At 40.7% G+C, this 22,249-nt stretch overlaps 1 protein-coding gene across 2 annotated transcripts in view; it reads right to left on the minus strand.

Moving 5' to 3' along the window:
* Positions 1–22,249, minus strand: part of LOC145354910 (ATP-dependent RNA helicase with zinc finger domain-like) — a 377,450-nt gene that overhangs the window by 92,849 nt on the left and 262,352 nt on the right. The gene's annotated exons all lie outside the window — the stretch shown is intronic.

A 22,249-nucleotide genomic window follows, 5' to 3' on the forward strand; every position in this document is an offset into this window, starting at 1 on the left:
AGCAGAATTTGGCCATTTGGCCCATCAAGTTTGCTCTGCCATTGAATCATGGCTGAGATGATTCTCATCCCCATTCTCCTGCCTTCTTCTTGTAATGCTTGATCCCCTTATTGATCAAAAACCCATCTATCTCCATCTTAAAGACGCTCAATGACCTGGCCTCCACAGCCCTCTGTGGCAATAAGTTCCACAGATTCACCCACTGGCTGAAGAAATTTTCCCTCATCTCAGTTTTAAAGGAGCATTCATTCACTCTGAGGTTGTGCCCTCGAGTTTTAGTCTCTCCCGCTAGTGGAAACAACCTCTCCATGTCCATTTTATCCGGGCCTCTCAGTATTCTGTACATTTCGATTAGATCCCCCTTTCAACATTCTAAACTCCATCGAGTATAGATCTAGACTCCTCAACCACTCCTCATATGACAAACCCTTCCTTCCTGGGGTCATTCTTGATTCAAGTCAAGATTTCAGATCAGCTGCTCATTCACAAGATTAGTTTTAAGTTGATTTTATACTGGAGCCATCTGTGAGGGAACAGAAAACCACGCAGGGTTCTCCATTGTAAATAGAGAAAGACCATTTCCACTGATCTGTGAACTGCTGGCTAAAGGAAATAAATTTAAAAGCATCACTAAAGATTTTTTTAATACAGAGGGTTACTCGCACAGTAAACTTACAAACTTTTTCTGAAACCTTTGTATGCCAAAGCATGTACACAGTGCTCTGAACCCATCGCCTTAAAAATTTTTAAGTATATATCTAATTCCCTTTTGGAAGTACAGTTACTATTGAATCCACCTCACTGCCCTTTCAGGCAGATGGTGGGCACTGTTGATTTGAGTATTGTGACAGAGATCATTCAGCTGAAGCATGCTCTGTGAGCTGTTGCTCAAGCTGCAGGCCGGTGAGACCCAAGATATTATGATTCAGGGCTCTACAGAATGGACGAGAGTTAGAGAACTGGAGAGTGACCAACATAGTACTTATTTTGAAAAGGAAGGCAGAGACAAGCCAGGTAATTAGCAACCGGTTAGCAGTCATCACGGGCAAAACGGGAATCTGAAGATGACGCCAGGTCACTAAGTGAATGGCAATGTTCTGGTAAAATTTTCAAACAGCAACATTTATAGCGATAAAGTAAAATGGTTAGTTATGCAAATTTACATTATTTTTCAGAGTGGCAGCAATGTGAAAACAGGATCCTTATTCCAACAGTAGCACTTCAACTACGACAGATTTTCATTAAAGTATCCTTTGTTCATCTGCTTCATGATGTGGAGATGCCAGCGTTGGACTGAGGTGGACACAATAAGAAGTCTCACAACACCCGGTTAAAGTCCAAAAGGTTTATTGGAATCACAAGCTTTTGGAGTGCTGCTGTACTCACCTGATGAAGGATCAGTGTTCTGAAAGCTCGTGATTCCAAATAAACCTGTTGAACTTTAACCTGGTGTTGTGTTACATCTGCTTCATGTTCTGGAAAAGCAGGCACTCATTTGTACATAAAACATTAGAGTTACCATGAAAATATTAGGGACAAGATCAGCATATATTATAGGAGAGACTGATGACTCTACCTACTGAAAATCTCCTCCACAAGTTAAGAGTTCAGTTTTTGGGGGAAATGAAGATTAGGTGGAAAATAATGAACATCCAAAGAAATTCCATTTATTTATCAATGAGCAAATGATAAATAGAGCTGAGATAATACTTCCATGACACTAGTATAATCTTGGCAGCAGATGTGATGTCAAGTCAGCCTACTTTGAGTACACCACTGACCCATTTCATCAATTTTTCTCTGATAACGAAACTGCCATTGCAGCTGTGGACTCCCGGCAACTTGTGGGTTCAGTATTTTACTGACACAAATGTGTATTTGATTTCAAATACTTGGGTCATCATTGACATAGATTTCTGTTTGCAATGGTACTTCCAGTATTACATATAAAGGATGATAATAGCATTTTTTAATATTTATTCACGAGATGTGGATGTTACTGTTTAAGTCAACATTTATTGGTATCCCTAATTGCTCTCGAAAAGGTGATGATGAACTATTTTCTTGAACTGTTATGGTCCCAGAGGTGTAGGTACACCCATCATGCTATTAGGGAAGGAGTTGAAGGAATGGCAATATGGTATGGAATGGTGTGTGGCTTGAAGGAAAATTTGCAGGTAATGGTGTTTCTATTTATCTGCTGCCCTTACCCTTCTAGATGGTAGCGGTTGTGTGTGTGAAAGGTGTGTCTGAAGAGTCATGGTGAGTTTCTGCAGTGCACCTTGTAAATAGTACACAGTGCTGTCACTGTGCATTGACGGTGGAGGGAGTGAATATTTGTGGATGGAATGCTAATCAAGCAGGCTGTTTTGTCCTGAATGATGTCAAGCTTCTTGAATGTTGCTGGAAAATTCAGATATAAACCATTTGTCATCCGTATAACAATACTGTAGAATGATCACATACCCGATAGAAAACAGCCTTTATTGCATTCTATTTCCTTAAAAACATAGGAATTCAGTTCTGACCTACAAACAATTAGGGGACCACCCCAAAGTACAGAATCTTGGGGATTGGTGTGAAAAGTTTCAGATTTGATTCACTATTTGAATGTTATTGATTGATCTCAGCCAAGGTTCATAATCCTGATTATTACCCAATGATCATTATTGAAAATCACTGCTGACATGCACAAGCTGAACTGTGATTTCCAACCGTCAGAAGAACTGGTGCCATTTATTGTCTCGGGTTACATAAAAAATGGTCACTTGACAAGTTGCAGAGGAGTTGCCAGTGCTCTTGGAACCATTCCGCATAAAGACTTTGCACCTTTTATTGGGGAGTAGTCCCTAAAGCCCTTTTGTACCTTGATGCTCAGAGGAGAAACTGAAAATAAAAACCACTCTGCAATGCAGATAGGTTTAACACCATTTTATAAGGCACTCTTAAGTTTACACAGTACTACTACAAATAATGTCTGCTGGAGTCCCAAAACCAATACAGGAATTGGTTTTATATTTACAGAACCAGGATGGTGCAAGACATTTTCAAACTGTCTGAAGAATGACATTTACATTGGCACAACTCCAATATGGAAGATAATTAATAAGTTGGCATTAAACAGACTGCTTAGATGAACAATTAAAAGATTAACATTTATGAAGAGGATAAAACCCAGGCAATGATTGGTTGTGTAATATGCACGGACTACCTAAATTCTACTACCAAAAGATCTCAGCAGAAAGGAACAGGGGTGGGATATTTGATGCTGCATAATACAGGTGAAGAATTTCACTCCAATCAAAAGCAAATTAATCCACATGAATAAAACCTGAAAGTGAATCAGTTCCAAAGAAGAATCATATTCAACTTGAAGCATTAACTGTTTCCCTCTCTACAGATGCTGCCAGACCAGTTGAGGTTTTCTCGCACTTTCTATTTTTATTTCAGATTTCCAGTATTTTGCTTTTACCTGTAGTACTTTGCTTTGAGCTATTGTAATCCTGCAGCATCATAATTTTGTTGTATTTGTTCATGGGTTGTGAGTGTCACCAGCAAGGCTACCATTTGTCCTGGAGATGATAAGTCAGTACCTTGAATCACTTGGCATAGATACATCCACACTACTGTTAGGAAGGGAGTGCCAGGATTTTTATCCACTAAAGCGAAAGACCAGAAGGACCGACAACATAATTCCAAATCAAGATGATGTGACCTTGGAGGGGAACTCACAGGTGGTGGTATTCCCATGCATCAACTGCCCTTGTGCTTCTGGCTGGCAGAGATCCTAGTATGGAAGGTGCTGCTAAAAGAGGCTTAACAAATTGCTACAGTGCATCTTGTAGATAATACACACGGCAGCCACTATGCACTGGTGGTGGAGAGAGTGAATGTTTAAGGTGGTAGATGGAGTGTCAATCAAATGTGTTTTATCCCGAATGGTGTAGAACTATTTGAGCGTTGTTGGTGCTGCACTCATCCAGGCAAGCGGGGAAGTATTCCACAACACTTCTAAATTGTGTTTTTCAAATGACCAATAGGCTGTGAAGAATAAGGAAGTAAGAACATAAACATCAGAACTCAAGAGTGAGGAGCAAAATGAGGTCATTCGGCCCCTCAAGCCTGCTCTGCCATTCAATAAGATGATGGCTGGTCTTTTTGTGTACTCAGCTCCGCTTACCTGCTCACTCACCATAACACTTAATTCCTTTACTGTTCAAAAATCTATCTTGGCTTTAAGAACATTCAATGAGGTAGGCTCAATCGGTTCATTGGGCAGGGAATTCCACTGATTCACAACCCTCTGGGTGAAGAAGTTCCTCCTCAACTCAGTCCTAAATCTGTTCCCCCCTTATTTTGAAGCTACGCTCCCTAGTTCTGGTTTCACCCACCAGTGGAAACAACCTCCCTGCTTCTATCATATCTATTCCATTCATAATTTTACATGTTTCTAAAAAAATCCCCCCTCATACTTCTAAATTCCAATGAGTATAGTCCCAGTCTACTCAAGTCTCTCCTCATAAACCAACCATCTCAACTCCGGAATCAACCTAATGAATCTCCTCTGCACCCCATCTAATATCAGTATATCCCTTCTCAAGTAAGGAGACCAAAACATAACCTCCCTGTTCTTAAACTCCATCTCTCTAGCAATGAAGGACAAAATTCTATTTGCTTTCTTAATTACCTGCTGCACTTGCAAACCAACCTTTTATGATTCATGCACAAGGACACCCAAGTCCCTCTGTACAGCAGCATGCTGCAATTTTTTACCATTTAAATAATAGTCCTTTTTGCTGCTGTGTTTACAAAAATGGATGACTTCACATTTACCAACATTGTACTCCACCTGCCTGATCCTCACCCACTCACTTAGACTATCTTTTTCCCTTTGCAAACATTCAGAGTACTCTGCACACTTTGCTCTGCCTCTCTGCCATCTGCAAACCTTGATCACTAGACCTGGTCCAAATCAACTCCAAGTCATTTATGTAAATTGTAAACAACTGTGGTCCTAACACTGATCCCTGAGGCACACCACTAGTCACTGATCGCCAACCAGAAAAACATGTATTTACCCCCACTTTTTGCATTCTGTTCGTTAACCAATCCGCTATCCATGTTAATACATTACCCATAACGCCGTGCACTGTTATCTTATGTAGCAGTCTTTTGTGCAGCATCTTGTCGAATGCCTTCTGGGAATCTAGATACACCACAAACACCAGTCCCTCATTGTCTACCGTGTTTGTAATGCCCTCAGAAAATTTCACCAAATTAGCAAAACATGACCTGCTTTTCATGAACCCATGCTGTCTTTCCAAAGGGACAATTTCCATCCAGATGTCTTGCTATTTCTTCCTTGATGACAGATTCAAGCATTTTCCCCACTACAGAAGTTAAGCTAACTGGCCTATAGTTACCCGCCTTTTGTCTACTCCTTTTTAAACAGTGGTATCACATTTGCTGTTTTCCAATCTGTCAGAACCATCCCAGAGTCCAGCAAATTTTGATAAATTACAAGTGCAATATTATTTCCTCGCCATCTGTTTCAGTACCCTAGGATGCATTCTATCAGAGCCAGGAGACTCGTCTACCTTTAGCCCCATTAGCTTGCCCAACAATGCTTCTACACGAAACAGCCTTTGGAGACTGATTTAACCCAATCATTACTTTGCTATTGTTTGAACTATCCAATTACAAAAGATATAATTTATCTGTCTACCCTCCCAAACCACATCAAATTCTCAAGTTCTTGGCTTTTCCACACTCAGATTCCTACCAGCTTGTAAACAATCCAATACCAAACCTGACTGAAGCCTTGGCACTCAGAAATGTCCATCTAGGATTCAATATTCTTTGCTTTCTATCTGGACCTCTGGAATTATGCAAAGGTGTTTTTTTTTAGATCTTATGCAATGGATTGCGTATTGTTGTGCTCTGCTAGATTTATGCTGAAGTTCATCTTATTGAGATTTGGCCCCTTTCCAAACTGTCGAGGTCAAGACCATAATTCGACCTCGTTGCTGTTTCTCTCTGGCGTGAATCACAAACAGGGTTAAAAAATTGGTCATAAGATTAAATGTAATAATGAAATTAATTAAATGTCCAGCGAATCATGGGCTGGATTTTTACCACCCCGCCCGCCATGGAATCAGAGTGGATGAGGGGCGCACAATGGAAAGACCCATTGACCATGGGCGGGATTTTATGGTTTTAGGACCAACAAAGTGGTAAAATCCTGCCCATGGTGTTTGTTTTCAGTTTGCAAGGAAACCTGATGTAGGGATTTCTTTTTTATTCATTCATGGGACATGTGCATTGCTGGCTTACCAGTATTTATTGCTCATCCACAGTTACCCTTGAGAAGGTGCTGAGCAGCCTTCTTGAAATACTGCAGTCCATGTGCTGTGAGTTGACACACAATGCTGTTAGGAAGGGTTTTGACTCAGCGACTGTGAAGTAATGGTGATATATTTTCAAGTCGGGATGATGAGTGGTTTGGAAGGGAACTTCCAGATGGTGATGTTCCAATGTATCTGCTGTCTAAGGATCTTTGGTGAATTGCTGCAGTGCATCTTATAGATGCTACACACTGCTGTTGCTGAGCATTGATGGTGGAGGGAGTGGATGTTTGTAGATGTGGTGTCAGTCAAGCAGGCTGCTTTATCCTGGATGGTATAAAGCTTCTTGAGTTTTGTTGGAGCTGCACCCAACCAGGCAAGTGTGGAGTATTACATCACACTGACTTGTGTTTTGTAGGTAGGCTTTGGGGAGTCAGAAGGTGAGTTACATTTCATAGTATTCCTAGCTTCTGACCTGTGCTTGTAGCCACTATGTTTACATGGCAAGTCCAGTTGAGTTCTGGTCAGTGGTAACCCCAAAGATGCCTTCTTTGACTACGTTATCGACTTGTGTTGTCACTTTCAGGGAACTGTGCACCTGTATGTCTGGAACCCTGTATATTTAATGCTTCTTAAGGTTCTGCCATTTACTGTATACTTCCCTCATCCATCAGACCTTTCAAAATGCATTACTTCGCATTTGTCCAGATTAAATTCCATCTGCCATTTCTCCAACCAACTCTCCAGCCTATCTATATCCTGTTGCATACTTTGGGCATCCTCTCTCTCTATCCACAGGTCCCCCAATCTGTCTCAACTGCAAACAGACTAATCAGACCATCTGCATTCTCCTCCAAACAATTACAAACAACAGTGGTCCCAGCACTAGTCCCTGTGGAACACCACTGGTTACAGATCTCCAGTCAGTCAAAAAAAAACCCTTCCACCACTACTCTCTTTTCTATGACCAAGTCAGTTCTGGATCCATCTTACCAGATCACCGTAGATTCCATCTGATTCACCTTCTATGTCAGTCTGCCATGAGGGACCTTGTCAAAGAGCTTGCTAAAGTGCATGCAGACAACATCCATTGCCCTGCCCTCATCAATCATCTTGGTCATTTTCTCAAAAAATTCAATCAACTTTGTGAGACATGGCCTTCTCCACACAAAGCCACGCTGTCTATCGCTGTTAAGTCTGTACTTTTCCAAATGTGAGTAAACCTTGTCCCTAAGAATCTTCTTCAATAATTTCTCTACCACTGACATACGGCTCAATAGCCTGGAATTTCCTGGATTATCCCTGTTGCCCTTCTTAAACAAGGGAATAACAGTGGCTATTTCCCGGTCCTCTGGAACCTCTCCTGTGACTAAAGAGGATACAAATGTTTCATACAAGACCCAAGCAACTGTCTCGCTTGCGTTCCTCAGTATTCTGAGATAGATCCCATCAGGTCCCAATTGTCTACCTTAATGCTTTTCAAAACACCCATCATCTCCTTTTTTATACTGACATGCCCTAGAATATCAGCACATCTCTCTCCAGGCTCACCATCCACCATGTCATTCTTCTTTGTGAATTCTGATGCAAAGTATTCACCCACTTCCTTTGGTTCCATGCATAAATTTCCTCCTTTGTCCTTGAAAAGTCCTACTCTTTCCTATATATGTATAAATCGCCTTGGAATTTTCCTTAATCCTGTTTGCCCAGGACATTTCATGGCCTCTTTTAGCTCTCCTAGCTCCTTGTTTAAGTATTTTTCTGCTTTCTTTATGTTTTGAGGGTTCTGTCAGTCCTCAGTTTCCTAAACTTTATTCACGCCTCCTTTTCCTTTTTGACGGAGCTCACAATTTCTCTTGTCATCCAAGATTTCCGAATTTTATCACCCTTATTCTTCATTTTCACAGGAACATGCTGGTTCTGGTCAACTGACCATTAAAAGATTTCCACATGACAGCTATGGATTTACCCTCGAACAGCCACCCCCAATTTACATTCCCCAGTTCCTACCTAATATTGTCATAGTTAGACTTGCCCCAGTTTAATATTTTCACCAGAGGACTACTCCTATCCTTATCCATGAGTAACTTAAAACTTACAGAACTATGGTCACCCATTCCTGAAATGCATCACAATTGCAACTTCAATCACCTGGCCAGGCTTATTCCCCAATACCAGGTCTTAGTATGTATGGTCCCTTCCTTAGTTGGACTATTTACATATTGCTTGGAAACACCCTGGACACATCTAACAAATTCCCCCTCCTTCAAGTCCCTAGCACTAAGGGAGTCCCAGAAAATACAGGGGAAGTTAAAATCACCCACCACAACAACTGTTGTTTTTACATTTTTCTATAATCTATTTCACATATCTGTTCCTCTATCTCCACTGACTGTTGTTCCACCCCATCAGTGATTGTACCCTTCCTATTGCATGCTGTTTTCGCTGTTCAGCAAGCATATAGTAATACATTGTAGCTTCTCTAATCTCTTGATTTGCTGCAGTCTATCTGGTGTGAGTACCCCTAGATTGCTGTTAGGAAGGCAATCCCAGGATTTTGACCTAGTGACAGTGAAGGAATGGTGATATATCCGCTACCCTTATCCTTCCAGCTGGTAGAGGTTTGAAAGGTGCTGTCAAAAGGAACTTTGGCAAGTTCTGCAGTGCATCTTGTAGATGGTACACACTCCTGCCACTGTGTGCCAGTGGTGGAAAGAGTGAACATTTCTGGTTGCGGATGGGGTGCTAAAGTGGGATGTTTTGTCCTTGCTGGTTTTGAACTGCATTCATGCAGACAAATGGAGAGTATTCAATCACATGCCCAATTTGTGCTTTACAGATGGTGAATATGGGGAGTAAGGATAGTGGCCATAGAATTCTGCCCTCTGACTAGCTCTTGTAGCAGGAAGTCTTACAACACCAGGTTAAAATCCACAGGTTTATTTGGTAACCTGTTGGACTTTAACCTGGTGTTGTAAGACTTTTTACTGCGTTTACCCCAGTCCAACACTGGCATCTACACATCATAGCTCTTGTATCCACAGTATGAAACGTCCATTTTAGGTTCTGGGTAATAATAAACCTCAATATGTTGATTGTAGGGGGGATTCAACAATGGTAACACAAGGAAAAATGCTTAGTTCTCTTTTTTTGGAAATAATCATTCCCTGGCAGTTGTATGGTGCAAATCTTATTGTCACTTATTAGCCCAAGCCTGAATGTTGTTCAGGTCTTGCTGCATTGGGCACAGACTGCTTCAGTTTCTGAGGAGTCATTCATGGTACCAAATATAGTGCAATCATTAGTGGACATTGCCACTTCTGATCTTGTGAAAGTCATTGATAAAGCAGCCAAAAAATGATTGGGACCTAAGACACTATCCTGAGGTAGTCCTGGAGCAATGTCTTGGAGTGAGGATGAGTGGCCTCCAATAATCTCAACTACCTTCCTTTGTGCTAGGAATGACTCCAACCAGTGGAGAGTTCAACCCTTAGTTCCCATTAGCTTCAGTTTTGCTAGTTTTGAGCTATTTCATTTATTTTGATGTATATTACTGTCCACAAAATGATGGAGGCTAGCCTCAGTGTGAAGAAAGGAGTGGGTGATGGTTAATTCTACCAATACTGTCCTGGATAGATGCATCTGCAACAAATAGGGGGAGGGCAAGGTCAAGTACATTTTTCCCTCTTGTTGGTTCTCTTGCTACTTGTCAAAGGCCCAGACTGGCAGAAGTATCCTTCAGGGCTTGATCAGTAATGGTTGTACCGAACCACTCGTTGATGGACTTTGGAGATACCATCCATGGTGCATTCTGTGCCTATGCTACTCTCAGTGTTTCTTCCAAGTGGTGTAGAACATATGAGGAGTCAGTCAGCCTCTTTTTGTTCATTCCTATGATGTGGGCATTGCTAGCTAGGCCAGCATTTATTGCCCATCCCTAACAGCCTTGAAAGTGTCAGTGAACTGTCTTCTTGAACCATATGGGACTACTGAAGGATGGCAGTAGCACAATAAATCAACAGGTTTCCTTGCCTATGCTTGACCTAATCCATGTAACTTTATGGCGTCCAAAGTCAATGTCAAGGTCTCCTAGAGCTTTTGACAGTATATCACTGTGTTGCCATCTTTTGAGGGTTTTTCCTGCCTTTGGGACAGGACATACCCAGATATAGTAATTGGGAAATCTGGCTAAATGGTATGATTTGGTGAGTATGACCGTCACTGTTGGGACAATGATCTCAATTTTTGCACAGTCCCAGATGTTAATAAGTAAGACTTGACAGGGTAAACTAGGCAGGGTGCGCCTTTATTGTTTTGGTGCCTCAGTCAAAGCCAAGTTATCTGTCAGTTTTATTCTATTTTAACAAACCCAATGCGATGTAATGCAACTGAGTGGCTTACTAGGCTGTTTCAGAGGATAATTAAGGATCAACCACACTGCTGTGGATCTAAAGTCACATGCAGGCCAGGCTGGGTCAAGATTGTAGTTTTCATTCCCTGAAGGACATCAGTGAACCAGATGGGGTTTTATGACTATCTGGTTGTTTCAGGTTCACCATTACTGAGGCTAGCTTGAAATTTCAACTGCTTGCTGGGATTTGAGCTCTTGTCTGACAGCTACAGGCATCTAGATTAGTTATCATAGAAACCCTACAGTGCAGAAAGAGGCCACAATCCCAGCCAGGCCCTATCCCCATATCCCTACATATTTTACCCACTAATCCCTCTAACCTTCGCATCCCAGGACACTAAGGGGCAATTTAGCTTGGCTAATTAACCTAACCCGCACATCTTTGGACTGGAGGAGGAAACCAGAGCACCCGGAGGAAACCCACGCAAACACGGGGAGAACGTGCAAACACCATAGAACATAGAACATAACAGCGCAGGACAGGCCCTTCTGCCCACGATGTTGCGCCGACCAGTTACAAAACAATGACCCACTAACCTAAACCAATCCCTTTTCGTCCATAAACCTATCCACGGAGCTCTTAAACGCCCCCAAACTAGGCGCATTTACAACTGCAGCAGGCAGGGCATTCCAATCCCTCACCACCCTCTGGGTAAAGAACCTACCCCTGACATCCGTCCTATAACTACCCCCCCTTAATTTAAAGCCATGCCCCCTCATGCTAGATTTCTCCATCAGAGGAAAAAGGCTATCACTATCCACCCTATCTAAACCTCTAATCATCTTATATGTTTCAATAAGATCCCCTCTTAGCCGCCTTCTTTCCAGCGAAAACAACCCCAAATCCCTCAGCCTCTCCTCATAGGACCTCCCCTCCATACCAGGCAACATCCTGGTAAACCTCCTCTGCACCCTCTCCAAAGCCTCCACATCCTTCCTGTAATGTGGGGACCAGAACTGCACACAATACTCCAAGTGCGGCCGCACCAGAGTTGTGTACAGTTGCAACATAACGCTGCGACTCCTAAATTCAATCCCCCTACCAATAAACGCCAAGACACCGTATGCCTTCTTAACAACCTTATCTACTTGATTCCCAACTTTCAGGGATCTATGTACACATACACCTAGATCCCTCTGCTCATCCACACTATTCAAAGTCCTCCCGTTAGCCCTATACTCGACACATCTGTTATTCCTACCAAAGTGAATTACCTCACACTTCTTCGCATTAAACTCCATCTGCCACCTCTCGGCCCAGCTCTGCAACCTGTCTAAGTCTTCCTGCAAACTATGACACCCTTCCTCACTATCTACCACACCTCCGACTTTGGTGTCATCAGCAAATTTACTAATCCACCCAACTATACCCTCATCCAGATCATTAATAAAAATTACAAACAGCAGTGGCCCCACACAGACAGACCACACAGACAGTGACCCAAGCCGGGAATCGAACCCAGGTCCCTGGAGCTGTGAAACAGCAGTGCTGACCACTGTGCTACCGTGCCGCCCACTGTGCTACCATACTGCCCATAAAGTTATAGTTATCCATAAAGTTATCTTGTAGCTTTACCACCACAATCTTGTGATTGCCATACGACGCATTCAGCTGCTAGTTTCACAAACTCTGACAGAAGAACAAAGCAGTACCTTAGTCAAATTACTAAGGCTTCTCCAGTATAGGCCTCACACTGAAATTTAATGTCATTGACCAATTTGGACAATGATTAACTGTTCTTGGTTTCAAAAGGGGAAAAGAGATCTGAATTCTGGAAATCTGAGATTAAATACAGAACAGGTCCAACAGCAACTGTAGAGAGGTCAATGTTCATTTCTTAACTGATGCTGACAGGTTTAGGTATTTCCAACATGTTCTGCTTTTTTCAGTCATTTAGATTGCAATCTTGCAGTACAGTCCTGACTGCGTGCAATCTACCCTTAAAAAGGAAATGAAAACCATACATTAAAATGTTAAATCATTGTCCTTACCACAGTTTACTTATTGGGACTTTCTCCAGTGTTCCTCTCAAAATTTTTCAGTACTCTTATAACAGAGAATGTTACAATATAACATGTATTATTGCCTTGACTGCAGTTGTTTTATTTATATCTTACTCCATTCTTGTGTGCAAAGTGAAGTCATTCCACTGTGTTACCCTGCAGCTGTGTTCTAATAAACTGCTTTCATCTCATTCTGCTATGTTCAGTGCTCCACTTGATGAGATGCTAGTCCAACAGTGTCACAAGATTCAAGCAGTGAACCTTTGACCTCAGAACCAAGAGTAACAACAGACAAATGTACTGTACAATGAGTGCAAAGGAACAAACACACATGCTAAATCGGGAAAAACGATCATATCCCGGATAAGACCACAGAGTAACATTATTTCATGAAGTGCAAAGGCATGTAGCTCTGGAGTAGATTAGAAATTGATTACAGGTAAAAAGGTTAAGAATACTGGAAGGTTCAGAAATGTACCACTTCAAATTCAAGTATGGGTCATATCTGCATTTACACAGGACTGCAGCATTAAGTGGCAGATCATTGAAGCATGAAGGAAAGTGACCCCTGTGAAAAACACATGGAATATTTTACTTTTAACTGACACTGAACAGCTGTCAAAAAATTACTGTCCCTCTCTGCATACACTGAATGAACATTAATTCAACATGACACACTGTTTCTACACGCACCCCGTGTGTGTGTGTGTGTGTGTGTGTGTGTGTGTGCGTGCGTGAGAGCACGTGTACACAAAGAAAATAGGTACAAAAAGTGATGATGCCCCGCTCGTGAATTTTCAGGAACTAGGGAATAAAATGAAAGAGAGGAAAAATGGGGAAGGTGGAATAGCTGTTGTTATTAGGGAGAACAAGTCAGCAGAAAAAAAGGGACAGTTAATAACAACAGTGAACAAGACAAAAATAAAACATACGTGGATTGAAGACTAAGGATGGGATTTTCCAGCCGTGCTTGCCCCAAGGTTGGAAAATGCCACCTGAGATCAGTGGATCTTTGCATGGTCCATGTCCCACCCGTTACAATTCCTGTGGCAGGTGGCACAGTAAAATTCTGCCCGGTAGAAAATCAATCACACTAATAGGTGCAGTATACAAACCACCTACAACTGGAAGGGAAGTGGAAAAGGGAATATGCAGACAAATTAAGTAATTGAATAGAAGAAACAGAATAATAATCATGGGAGATTTCCACTACTTTGATATTAATTAGAGGTGATCAGTAAAGGGGATAAGATAATGTAGTTTCTGCAACGTGCACGGGACTATTTTCTAACCAAATAGGTTAAAAGCCAACAAAGGGTGTTTTACTAATGGATCCTGTATAGGAGCATGAACCAGAACAGATAAGAGAAACAAAAATGAGGGATCAACTAGACAATGGTGATCATCATATAATATGCTTTAAGACAATAAAAACCATATTAATACTTTGCAGAAAACCTGATTTTGAGGCAATAGAGCTACAATAAAATGGGCAACAATGTTAGCAAACGACAACGTAGAACAACAAAGGGAAGCACTTACAATGGTGCACAATGGAGTGCAGGAAAAATGTGTTCAGATAAAAGGAAAAACCAAATTACTAAACAGTAATGAGACTTTGTAGATAAATAAAGGTTAAGTGACCTATTGAGGATTAGGAAAGAGGCATACATTAAGATACACGTGCAGCAGAGAAGTGCATGATCAGGGAACAAACTAAGAAATTAGGGCAGTTATCAAAAAAAAATTCAGAAGCAAAGAGGGAAACTAAATTATCAAGGAAAATAAAACAAAGTAGTAAAATACTTTACATTCACATCAATAAAAAAGGGCTGGCTGGAATCAGATTTGGATTATTAAGAGCTAGACAGGATAATATCACAGGTAACAAGTATGGCAGAATTTTTTTTTCTCTCTGATATGCCAAGGAGATAGAGTAGATAGATGTGATATTGAATGATGAGTAATAAAATAAACACATTTAAAACGGGCCATCATTAAATATTATATATGCAGAATTTACTAATTCATGAGAAAAAAGGGCTAGCAGATAAGTAATTTCTATCTCCATTTGACACTTAATGACGTTACCATAGCCGAATTTCTCACTATCAATATCCTGGGGATTATCATTGATTAGGGGCTGAACTGGACTAGCCATATAATACTGTGGCTATAATAGCAGGTCAGAGGTTGGGAATTCTGCATGCTACCACCGTGCCGCCCTATGTCTAAATGAGTGCAGCTCCAATAACACTTGAGCTCTATACCATCTAAGACAAAACATCCAGTTTGATTGGCACTCTATTCACAACCTTAAATATTCAGTCTCTCCACCATGGACACAGAATGGCAGTAGTGTGTACCAACTACAAGATGTATTGCAACAACTCATCAAGGCTCTTTGAACAATACCTTCCAAACCCATGACCTCTACCACCTAGAAGGATAAGGCCAGTAATATGATGAGAACACCATCACCGGCAAGCTCTCTCTAAGCAACGCACCACTTTGACTTGGAATTGTACTTCATTGCCATTGGCAAAATCCTGGAACTCCCTCCAAACAGCACTGTGGATATACCAATACCAATTGACAGCAGCGGTTTAAGAAGGCAGCTCACTAATACATTGTGTACGGCAATAAACGCTGGCCTAGTCAGTGATGTCCACATCCCATGAAAAAATTAAATTTTAGAAGGGTGGTAGAATATTTTCAGGGAATTATAGACCAGGCAGGTTAACAACAAAAGTAGGAAAATAATGGAATTTCTTCTAAATGAGAAAATAGAAGACCATTTAGAAAAGAAAATTTCAAAAGGGAAGATCTTGCTTGACCAACCCTATTAATTTTTTTAAGATGGTAACAACAAGAGTAGACTGTGGTAATGATGTAGAAGTAATTTATCAGAATGTTCAAAAAACCTTCAATCAGGTGCCCCATGACTGATGGAGTTGCAAACAAGTGGCAGAATAGATTGCTAACTAACTTCAAGACATGAAGCAGAGAGTGGGAGTATAGGGTAGTTATTCAGGTTGGCAGAGGTGGGAAGTGGTATTTCACAAGGTTCGATGCGAGGACAGTTGCTGGTCACATTTCACATTAAGAACGAACAGTACAGCACAGGAACAGGCCCTTCAGCCTACAATGTTGTGCCACACATGCCACCAAATTAAACTATTAGCTTCTGCTTGCCCTTGGTCTATATCCCTCTATTCCTCGCATATTCATGTGCTTATCTAAAAGCCCCTTAAATCCTTCTATTGTATTTAGACTTTGGAATCAAAAATACAATTCTAAATTATTAGATGACATCAAATTAGGAGGGACAGTCAATACTGAGGAGAATTGCATCAAATTATAGGAGGATATTAACAAACTTGCAGAATGTGCAAATAACAGCAAACACAGAAAAATGAGGTAGTACTTCGTGGCATGAAGAATGGGAGGTCACTTATTCTTTGGAAGGTGAGAGTCCAGCTGGGACAAAAGAACGAAGGGATCTCAGAGTACAAATACATCAATCACTTAATGTTGCACCACAAGTTAGCAAGACCATAACAAAAGCAAACCAAGCATTATGTTTTATTTCTGGAGGGATAGAATTGAAAAGTACAGAAGTTATGCTAAACCTGTATCAAACTTTGGTGAGACTATACTTGGAGTATTGCCTGTAGTTCCAGTTGCCATACCATAAAAAGGACAGAGAGGCACTGGAGTAGGTGCAGAGAAGATTTAGAATCAGGTAATGGTTACAGCATAGAGGTTAGATTCAAGCTGGACAAGGGTGTTTGTATGTGTGGTTTCAGTTTCAATTGAAACCATACTTCTATTATGCTTAGAGAGGTTACAGCGTGAAGAGTAAATAAACCTGGCAGAACTATCAGATTGTTGCTTTACAACTGGAGGGGTCTTTTAGGTAGAAAGGTTTTTTGAGTTTAGTTTTAACTGAATTCATTGGCAGTGTTTCACAGGCAGCTTTTAGTTTCATTTTGTACTCTGTACAGGCAACAGCTCTTAGAATAAACCGTGTTGATTCGAATCCACGTGTGCAAACCACAGCTGGGATTCTCCTAGCCCGCTGCGCAGTAGGCCGGAGGACACCAGCAGGGGCCAGTAGCAGGACTCACGACTGCCGTGGAGCTGATTACCATATAGAAATCATTATTTCCATATGATTTAGTGGGCTTGGATGATATTCTCCAGACCCACTCATATATCCCCCAGGAGAGGTACCCACCAGTGGGTTTACAACAGCCCCCCACCAACAGGGACCAGGTGTGCTCACCCCACTGGTGGTGATAGAAACCACTGAGGCTCCCCTGGGAGTTTGGTATTAGGGGGGTGCTCCTTGGGTAGTGCCAGCCTAGAAATGCCAAGGGGGCACTGGGCAGTGCGAAGGGGGCAATCGGTGGTGGTGGGGGAACCTGCTGCGCATTCTGCAATGGGATCAATGGGAAAGGGTGATCAGGGCTGGTCATGGCCGGGGGACAATGACTTCACAAAGATCCTTGAAGAGCATTATTCTCCAAAGCCACTGATAATCGTGAAACAGTTCAGGTTCCACTGAAGGAATCAAGTGAAAAGTGGAAGCATTGCTTAATCTGTGGCAACCTTAAAGCAGCGAGCACAACATTGAGAGTTTAGTGAGTCATTACAAGATACTCTTCATGATCGTCTCATTTGTGGTCTCCAAAATGAGGCAAAAATGAAGATTGCTTAAGGAACATGCTTTTACTTTAAAGAAAGCAGTAGAAATTGCAATGTTGATTGAAATAGCTGCTAAAGAGGCTTCATAATTTTGGTACAGGAATAAAGATCTACAAGTCGGAAACTGCCCATAAGTCAAAATAGTAACAAGCATGCCACAGACGTATTAAAATGGACCATTCAGCAAGTGAATGCCAAAACAAGGATAGTCAATGCAAGAGTTGGGGAAAAATGGAACATTTAACAAAAAACTTGTTAGATTAGACCAGCTTCTCCTGAGAAGAATATTCAGGAGAAGTATCTGGATACTTTCAAAAAGGACAACATGTTGCACTCTACATACAGAATTTACAACGTGGAAGAAAAGAATGAGGACTGTGAAAAAGGGAATATCCAGAAATACGATGAAGAGCTCCCACTGAACACCTTATCAATACAGGGCGAATCACATAGATTCTGGTTGATTCCGAAGTTAACTGGGTAACTCATTGTAATGGAGGTTGATACTGGTGCTGCTGTATCTTTAATTCCTGAGACTACATACCTGTAAAAGCTGAGACTATAGGCTAGTCAACTTAATATCTGTCACAAAGAAGTTGCTAGAATCCATTAGTAAGGAGTTATAGCATGGTACTTAGAAAATCATAATGGGATCAGGCAAAATCAACATGCTTTTTTGAAAGGAAATAGTGTTTAACTAATTAATTTGAGTTTTTGAGAAAGGAACAAGCTAGGCGGACAAAGAGGAGCCTGTAGATGTGGTGCATTTAGATTTCCAAAAGGCATTTGATTAATAGGTGTCAATATCAATAGGTTTCTATACACAGTTTGGGGGTTAACATATGAGTATGGATAAAGTATTGGTTATCTTATAGGAAGCAGAGAGTAAGGTTAATGGGTCTTTTTTGGGTTCACAAACTGCCACAGAAATCAGTGCTGGGGCCTCAACAATTTACAATCTATTTCGATGACTTTATTAGAAGTGATTGAATATAAAGCAGCTAAATTTTGATGACACCAAGTAAGAAAGTAAATTGTCAAGAGAAGGTACAGTGTCTGCAAAGGAATATAGATAAGTTTTGTGAGTGGGCAAACATTTGGCACATGGAGTATAATGTGGGAAAATGTGAACTTGTCCAAATTTGGCATGAAGAATGAAAAAAAGTATACTATTTAAATAGAGAGATTGCAGAACTCAGTGGTACAGAGGGATCTGGATTTATTGGTACATGAATCACAAAAGGTTTGCATGCAGGCACAACAAATGATTAGGAGGGCAAATGAAATGCTGGCATTAATTGCAAGGTGTGGAGATGCTGGCGTTGGACTGGGGTAAACACAGTAAGAAGTCTCACAACACCAGGTTAAAGTCCAACGTTGGACTTTAATCTGGTGTCGTGAGACTTCTTACTGTATTAATTGCAAGGAGCTTGGAATATAAAAGTAGGCAAGTGTTACTACAGCTGTATAGAGGCTTGGTGAGATCACATCAGCAGCTGTGTCTACAGTTTTGGTCTCCTTATTTGGAAAAGGATATAATTGCATTAGCAGCAGTTTATCTACCTTATTCCTGGGGTGAAGGGCTTATCATATTAAGAAGGGTTAAACTTCTATTGGAGATTAGCAGAGCGAGAAGTGATCTTATTGAAGCATATAAGATGTGAGGGAGCTTGACGAGGTGTGTACCAGGAGGATATTTCTTCTTTTGGGAAAGACAAGAACTACAAGATGTAGTTTAAGAATAAGAGGTCTCCCTTTTAATAGAGGTGGGGAAATTCTCTTGAAGTTTGTTAGCATATGGAATTCTCTTCCTCAAAAAGCAGTGAAGGCTGGGTCATTAAATATATTAAAGGCAAAATAGATTTTTGAACAACAAAGGGGTCAAAGGTTGTGGGAGCAACAGGAAAATGCCTTTTCAAAAGAGCCAAATGATCTAAATGCACCTAAGTCCTGTGTTCCTACGTCCCAATGACACTTCCTTTTCTAGTACAGAGGGAGGCCATTCGGCCTATCATGTCTGCACCAGTTCTCTGAATGACAGTTCACTTAATGCTATTCTCCTGCTTTCTCCCCATAACCCTGCACATTCTTCCTTTTCAGATAAGGATCTATCTCTCTTTTAAAGATTTCAATTGAACCTGCCTCTACCACAACAGTTCCTTTCAGACTTAAACCATTCGCTGCATGAAAAAATTTTCTCATATCGTTTTTTTCTTCTTTTGCCAATTATTTTAAATCTGTGCCCTCTCCTTGATCTTTTCATGAATGGGAAGAGTTTCTCCTTATCTACTCTGTCCAGACCCCTCATGATTTTGGAAAAGAAATTGAGGATTTTTTTTAACGCAGTGTGTGTTAAGATCTGCAATGCACTGCCTGAGAGTGTGTTGAAGGCAGATTCATTCAATCGTGGCTTTCAAAAGGTATTGAATAATTCTATAAAGAGAAAAAAAGCTGTGAGAAAAGGGGAAAGGTGGTGAGGGGTTGGGGTAACAATACTCTTGCTCTTGCAGAGAGCCAGCAGGGCATGCTGAATGGCCTCCCTCTATGATGTAACTGTTATGGTGAAATTAAAGTGATGGACACAAAATGGTTACCTGGTGCACAAAATGGATTCTGGGAAGGGACATTGAAACACACTGACTTTGGGCACTGACAGTTAGAGTTAAAACCTGCAGTTTCTGAATTACTGCAGGAAGCTGGTCAGACCTGGGGCACTTTAAGACTTGAGATAAGAGCAGACCCAGAACAATGAGTTTGATAATAAGATCAGCCACTGATGGGGACATAAATGTATATATTGAAACCAATCATTGATAGAGCACATAAATGTATCCATTCTATGTACAATGTGTTAACTGTCCATACATCGTCTGCTTGTAACGATGGGTTAACTGTCGATGTCCGTATCTGCCTACTCAACTTGTAACGATGTGTTAACGGCTAATGTCAACTGCCATTATGTAGTTGGGAAGGGAGCTGCCAAGTACTGCGGAGTATCAGTGCTTTCTCCCAAAGCTTTGTCTGAAATAAAACTGTTTTGTTGAACCTCCAAGTCTGACTCCGATGTGGTAAAATTTTCCACAACATAACCATTCTATGATTCTACAGTTTCGAAATCTCTAAAGAAAACTAAAACCATGAGAGAAAGGTTTAGTTAAGGATTCAAACCATCGATCAGTTGGAAGCTCAGACACAATAGTACATACTATTACACAGGAATTGACAAAGTTTTATATTGTTCTAAATTGACAGCAAACCAACTATCACTCTCAACATTGGTTGTACAATTCCAAATTGCAAGAAGATTGGGAAGGTATGGGATGTGAGAAGCGATAAAGTCAATTTTAAATTTTACATATTCATGAATGATCTCTGGCAGTAAGAATACTTCAGTTGCAAGCAATAAAAGAACTAACTTCACAAAGTGAAGTAAAATCAAAGAGAAAGGTTTAATAAAGAAACTTCATTATTCCAACAATTGGGGCCATTCTTCCCACAATTCCTATCTACTTTTTATTTAAACCGGGTCAGCTGACCACATTTTTTTGCCAATGGTTACATTGTCTACCAGTCAGCTGACCCTCACAGCATGTTACCATTAGTTACATTACAACAGATTCCAATGTTTCCATTGGTTACATTATAACAAAGAAGAATAATCAGGAATATATTTTTAAAAAAGTAAATTTATTTCTAGGAAAGGTTACGAAATAATTGGACAATTGAAGTACAAACTTGAAATTCCATGTCTTGCAGGGACACCTCCAGTTGCACTACAAAATTAGACTAAGCAAGGGAACTAAAAATCAAATTAATAGCTGACACTATTCACATAATTTCACACCAAGCTTCCACAAATTTGCAGTTAAGCTGTACAATGAACACCTGGCATATGCATGATAACTTGCACTTGTATTGTGCTTTCAACTGTGAAATAGCCAAAGTGCTTCACAAAAATAAAAGGATGAACCAAATGAGTACAATTAGGGGAGGTGACTGACAAAGTGAGTGGATTTTGAGCACACTTTTGTGGATAGAGACAGATGGACTGAGAATGGATTTGGGGAAAGAATTCCAGAACCATGACAGATAAAATATTAGCCCACAAGAGGCCTGTGACAGCTTTGAGATGCTACACACTCGGTCCTAATCTTCTGTTCTGCTGGAACATTTCTTCAAACAGCTTCGCATACGCACTTCACAATTGGACAACCTTCCTGAAAAATCCTTATTTTTGAGTATAATCCCATACAACTCAATGATCTCTTGTACTTTGAGATTTTTATTTTGGATGGTTGTCCCTGATGTGGTCCTCTGCACATGCAATCTTTGGAGTTGTTTGTGGCAACTCTGGCAGCAGAGCTAACGTATACGCAATTACACATAATTTGACTTCAATTCCTTGAGCTTACATCTACAAGGGACTGATCTATCTCTCTTTATTGGCCTGAGAGATATTATCAAATTACTAATATAATTTGATATAATTTAATATAATTTATCTAAATGGAATTATTGGGGCATGATTTGAAAGGCTGATTTCCTTCCACTGATACAGATATAACATGTATTTACAGAATACCTATTACATTGCTGAAGAACCTCAAATCCAATGAATCATGCAATACCAACACTAACTTGCATCCGCATAATGCTTGCAAAGAACACAGCAAGATGCTTTAGAACTAAAGTGCAAGAAAAACAGAACACAAGCCAGCAAGGAAAAGATTATGAATTGTAACCACTCTTAAAAGGGTGGGTTAAAGGGAGAAGAGGTTTA

Source organism: Carcharhinus amblyrhynchos, chromosome 18 (genome assembly GCF_965287045.1).
Source record: "Carcharhinus amblyrhynchos chromosome 18, sCarAmb.v2.hapA, whole genome shotgun sequence".
Taxonomy (NCBI): Eukaryota; Metazoa; Chordata; class Chondrichthyes; order Carcharhiniformes; family Carcharhinidae; genus Carcharhinus; species Carcharhinus amblyrhynchos.